Here is a 6,584-nt window from a genome sequence, read left to right on the forward strand (position 1 = left end):
GCCCGGCGGTCGCCTATATACAGTATATTTTCAGCCTGATTTTATTGACAGGAGGGCCGTGCCGGACGATGGTAGCTCGCGAGCTGGCTCGTATAGGCGTCGACTAGGTCAGAAAGCTAAGATGGAGCAAGTCCGGACCTAGCTTTGAAAGTGAATAAAAGTATTTTCAACTTGATTCTGTATGAGACAGGCAGCCAACGTAGGTTGGCCAGGATATTTTCTGGAGCCTGTTATAGGAGGCGAGCTGCAGCATTCTGAATGAGTTGTATAACCGGGTTGATGGATATTTTCTTTGAGAGGCAGGAGTATATGGGAATTACAGTAATCTATACACGAGAGTACACGAGAGTAAATTAAAGCGTGGGTTAACTTTAGTGAGGTCGGGGCGGGAGAGAGAAGGGTTGATTTTAGCTGTGTGTTTCTAAGGTGGAAAAATGAAGACTGGACAACTTTTGTTATACGTGACCCTCAGGGAGAGGTCGGAGTCCAAAAAAATACACCCAGGTTTTTCTGGCTGCAGACGTGATATTGGGACGTAGGCGGGGGGCTCGAGGCTAATTTGGAGACGTGCTCTGTCTCAGATGGTGGGCCAAATATGAATACGTCAGTTTTTTTATTCGTTTAGCTGCAGGAAGTTTATTGTCATCCAAGCCTTTGATGTCGGCTTGGCATGAGTGCCGTGAGGATTGATTGGCGAGATGGAGCCGGGTATCATCGGCATAACAGTGAGAATTATATCGTTGTTTTTTACTGTTGTTGAGACCGAAGACAAATTTCACACGTGGACAATGAATGAAACTAACTAAACTAAACATAAAGCAATGATTACTATCAGAATATTAACAGAAAAGCTTTTGTTTCGACCAAAGAAATATCACTTATACCCTATAACCTTTAACAGTAAACGCAACATATTGATCTGAGAAAATCCATTTCCCTGAAACTGGCCGGCCGCCTTGCAGTCAACAAAAAAAAATGATCACTTGATACGTTGTTAAGAATGAACAAATATACTGAGTGGGGAAAAACAGGATGTGTGATGATGGGTCACCGTAATGGATATAGTGTGTGCATTATGATAGAAAGGTTTCTCGACACTCTTACGGCAAAAAGGCACTTTAGTATTGGATAGAACGATATAGATCAAGTGGTTCCTCCCTCAGCGCTGCAGGGCAGAGGCACGCTGGTGTGCCGCGCGACACAAGTCAAGGTGTGCCTTATGGGATTGTGTCTGTCGGGCAGAAAAAACTGGGAACTGCCCCATAGATCCGAAGTCCCGTTAGTCCGAACATGCATTAAAGGGACACTTCACCCTTTTTGCAAAAAGATATATGTTTAATGACGTTTAGAAGCTTTAGAACACTTTCCTGGGGGTCTTTATGTGTGTAATATGTGGTTTTAGATATTTTAGATTGTAGCAGTGAGCCTGTTGTCTCTGATGTCATGGACACTGGTCTCACTACCTTCCTGGACTACAATTCCCATAATTATTTGGTGCACTGCTTCTCCTTGTGGATAGGGGGGAGAGCTGTCTTACTGAGACAACATGTAGTCCAGGAAGGAAGTGAGCCCAGTGTCCATGACATCAGAGACAACAGGCTCACTGCTACAATCTAAAATATCTAAAACCACATATTACACACATAAAGACCCCAGGAGTGTGTTCTAAAGCTTCTAAACGTCATTAACATATATTTTTTTTGCAAAAAGGTTGAAGTGTCCCTTTAAGTTTGGCAAACATGCACTGCTCCCGTGCTTGCGGTTATGTCTATAGGTTAGGGTTAGAGATATAGGGATAGTAATTTCGGAACAACGACCCTTCTGACTGATGACGCTGCACCGAGAAATACCTTATTTCCATATTCTGACGTTTTTGAGATTTGTATTCATAAATAATGCCCTATATATACTTGATCGTATAACGGCGTCACACACACGAAAGCATCAAAAGTATAGGAAACGGTATAGAATGGTATAGATGTGCTATACTTTTGCTATTTGAATTGGAATTCTGAAAAGTAGGCCGAACGGTTTTGGACATAACAGGTTTTCACCCCGATACAACTATACAAGAATAACAAGAATGAATGAATGAATGAATTATCTTCTAAGTTCCTATATAATGTACAAGCGCTCCACCGGACTCCAAAAACCCACTCTATAGCACTCCACTCCTCTTGTATACCACTTGTTGCTTATTTTTTTACAGACGCCATAGAGCACCGAAGTCCTGACGTAACTCGCTCATCCCCTCGATTCCCCAGCTGGTTCGCGGAAGTAATTTCTCTATGGAGATAACATGGGGTGATCTTAATATCGTCTACTATAAGCGTGTGGTCCAAAAATAAACAAGCTGTCTCGGCGTTATTGTCAGGGAGGTGTCTCTGTATCGTTTGCAACAGTCAGTCACTCATATATGATACAGTCTGCTTCTAGCGAAATCTAACTAATTCAGACAGCAGTAACATTAGCGTTTTCTCTCAGTCAGTTGATTCTTCATATCATATGAGTGAAGCGGCCGGGGTGACATGTTTATTTTTCAAACACAGTTCTATATGAAGCAATCAAAAAATCCTCCTATGGCGATTTCAATGCAACTAAACAAATACATGAAACTGGGGACTGACGCCCTCTACTGAAAGTGACGTCAGACTTCGGTGCTCTATTATACAGTTGATTACTTGTTCTCACATGGCATGTACAGTACAGCATGCCATTTAGATAATTATAGCTATGCTAGTTTGCTTGTCTTACAAAGACTACATGTTGATTAGACAGATGCTATGGGTTTAGTTATACTTTGTAGCACTTCACTGATTCATTTGCGGTGACTATATTATAGCGTGACCGTTTACGTTGTTGACTAGGGTTCATGTATTGTCACATTATGGTCTTAGCACTTCATCACTCGGAGTAACTTCACTCCGAGTGAAGAGCGTCTGCTTAAATGCTATACGGTATATGCTCCCCCTTAATTCTGCCACAGCACGTTCACTGTTGGTCCTATAACTGATTTTCCAATTTGTTATTTTATTTCACACAGTACTTTATTATTATTATTGTGTATCGTCACACAGTCTTGCGTGGACCGTGTCAGAAGAACCATCGTTTCACTTGTTCCCGTATATGAGCGAGTGGCAAATGAACCCCTCTTTATCTTAAAAAGCTTTGGAAAATTGCATAATTATTTTGGGGGAGGGAACCCCTTTTGGTGTTTTAACTATAAGCATTATGTTATATATACTTTAGCTATTGAAAAATAGCAGATCTATACAAGCTCAGTGCGCCACCGAGTGGCGCGCTACGAGCTTGGTATAGGTTGTGCTATTTTGAAAGATCGTAAAATGCGGGCACAGATCTTTGAATATATATTCTTTCAGAGCCAACGTTTTTTTTTTTTTTTTTTATGTCAGGCCTAAACGGGTTAAAAAAGAAGAGGGGGAATCCTCATCTTTTTGTCTCTCGATCCGTCTGTCTTCGCAACCTCCCCCCCCGCGCTCCCCCACCCCCCCCCAACCCTCTCCCCCCCTCCTTCCCTCCCTCCCTCTTCGAGCCGCCTCCCATTGTGGAGGTTTTACAAGTGCCGGTGCCGCTTTGACCAGTGAACCGTCACCCCCAAAGAGCCGTATAGAGTGGTCCACCGGTCACACTTTTATAAGCTGTCAGCTGAACCGTGCTCTTCGGGCCCCCCCGACAGCAGGTGAGGAATGTCTTCATCGACCCTCCCCCCCCCACCCCACACCACCCATGTGCGTCTCCGTGGGGTGTCTCACCGAAAGATACGTGTGTGTGTGTGTGTGGATTCCACACGAGAAGGCGTCTAGATTTGCCACACATATATACCGTATACGACCTACCTATAACACGGATGCACGTGCACACACACACACACACACAAACATGCACACATGCTCGTGAACACAACTTTTATCGTTTTTTTTTCTCTCTCTCTCTCTCTCTCTCTGCACCTGGGCTCATGAGGACACTTATAGGAGATGAAAGGCTGGAGAGACGGCTGGAAAAGACAGAAGCCCGGAGAGGTGGAGGAGAGAGAGAAGGAAACGTGATCCGTCATCAGTGAGGTCTTCTGTTTCAGCCGCCTGTGCCCCCCCCCCCCCCCCCCCCAACGCCGACCATGGCCACGACCACCGCCCGCGCTCCGGCCCGGGCCCCGCCGCCGCCCGCTGCGTGTGGGGGTGTGTCTCTGAACCACTGCCCTATATTACCAGTCCTCAGCAGTGTTGTTTTTGTCGAATAAAACTATAAAGACGAAAAATGTTCGTTGACTATACTTTTTTCCACTGACAAAAACGAAATGGAACTAAATGAAAACTGAGCTATGGTGACCGAAACTATAAGACTAAATATGTTGACAATTTCGTCGACAGATGAAAACTAGACTAAAATGCTATAGGAAAGGGGCTATTGTGGACAGAGATCCAGTACGAGTCATTTTACACTTGTTGCGTGCTGAAAATAGCCGATCTAGAAACTCACAACAAAAACAACACTGGTCCTCAGCACAGTTAAACTTTAACCACATAAACCAGTGCAGGTTTTCAACCTTTTTCATATCAAGGCCCGTTATTTATTTGTCATTGGATCCACGGACCACCATTTGATGACATCTATAGCCTCTCAGACCCAACACTTTGAATAATGTTGGTGTCCTTGGATGAGGTTTTGTCCAACAATTCCATGCCGTTCATGGCAAATGTTGACCCAAAATAACAATTCTTCTACATTCTCTAACTTCTTGTATAAATTAAGTAATATCTATATGTTTAGCAATGATGTGACTCTTGAGAGCGTATACAATGAAAACCAAATGGAACAATTGAAGTTAAATATGGTTAAAGTTGTTCAAATTGATGTGATATTAATTAACACATTTTGCTATATAATCCCTCAAAAACCCCACTTTGAGAACCACTGATTTAAAACCTTTATACTTATAGTTGACCGTGTTAACCAAGGGGTCTATACTATAGTTTTGTTCCTTTTTCACACACTTTCTTTTTACCCTCTCTTTGCCCGAAAAATAGCTGATCTATAAGCCCACTATGCGTCATGACACCCCCGGCTATATTCTCACAGAATGGTCCCCCAGATGCCCCAGAATATAGGGACGCTATTGGGTTCATGTGATTTAAAAGCCCCAAAAGGTCATGACCATGCGGTATTAGGTTTCATTCTCTAATGGAATTACACGCATATTGAACGGCAATCTTTTCTGGCTCTCCGATTTCCCTGTATCTGGAGATGAGTTTGTTTTTGTTGATATGTTTGTTTATGTGACAGCGAGGAGAAAAGAGAAGCCATGTTCCCATGCAGCCAGAGACCATATGTGACCAGATTTGACTGAGAGACTGCCATCGCGCAAATTCCAGGTTTTCACCAGAGGAGAAAAACCTTTTTTCAAAATGAGTTAATAGCACAGGCAGACTCTTCACATACTAGAGTCTGAAATAAGTGTCAGAGCTGAAATGTAAATATGAAATAAATGCTTAAACAATGCTAGGTGTAATGTTAGAGACCACAGAAGTGAACCTTTCAAGCCTCTTTTCTCAACTCGCTGTTTTCTGCAAGACATTACTCTATACTCTCAACAACCAATATGTCAATTTGAAGCTATATGATTCCCTGCTTTCATATGACATAAAAAAAACACAATTCTAAAAGATCCAATGGCAGTCTCTAGGTCAAATTTGGTCACGGGGCCACCGTGGTCAAGGCACCATGCAGTCAGCCCGCCAGTGTGCCCCCCCCCCCCGCATTTAACTGCCCTGTTTACTATTCCACGTTGAACTATGAGGACCTCAGTAACAGTGAGAACAAAAACGAAATTAATTCAGGTGCTCCAGTGGAGGTGCAAAAAGTTATAAAGGCACGGATGGTGCTTCAAGTATATCAAAGGGACTATTACACTGTAGGACAAGAAAGAGAGGCGATATGAGCACTCAAAAAAGTGAAAGAAAAAGAGGAGAGGGCGGATATAAAATCAGGGCACTTTGTTCATGTTTAAAACTTTAAAGTATAGTAAGGAATCTTATTTAGGTATAGCAGGTTGTTTAGACAACTCAACGTCAACGCAACTTCAGTTTTATCATCAGTCATTTTTGTAGTGAAGAGGGTATATTTTCATGTACTGAATGTATACCAGGGTTTTTTTTGGCTGGGGACCCCCCGAAAAGGCTTTGGCCATGTCTCGCGACCCCGTCCCCTTAACCCTCAGTCTTAACCGGCCACATACAGGTAGGTCGCTAACCCTCTAACCTCAGTCTTAACCGGCCATGCAGGTCTCTAACCCTAATCCTTAGTCTTAACCAGCCACATAGGTCGCTAATCCTAACCTCAGTCTTAACCGGCCACATATGTCGCTAACCCTCTAACCTCAGTCTTAACCGGCCATGCAGGTCTCTAACCCTAATCCTTAGTCTTAACCAGCCACATAGGTCGCTAACCCTAACCTCAGTCTTAACCAGCCACATAGGTCGCTAATCCTAACCTCAGTCTTAACCGGCCACATATGTCGCTAACCCTCTAACCTCAGTCTTAACCAACAACATAGGTCGCTAACTCTC

This window comes from Protomyctophum bolini (assembly GCF_963924005.1).
Source record: "Protomyctophum bolini genome assembly, chromosome: 17".
Lineage (NCBI taxonomy): Eukaryota > Metazoa > Chordata > Actinopteri > Myctophiformes > Myctophidae > Protomyctophum > Protomyctophum bolini.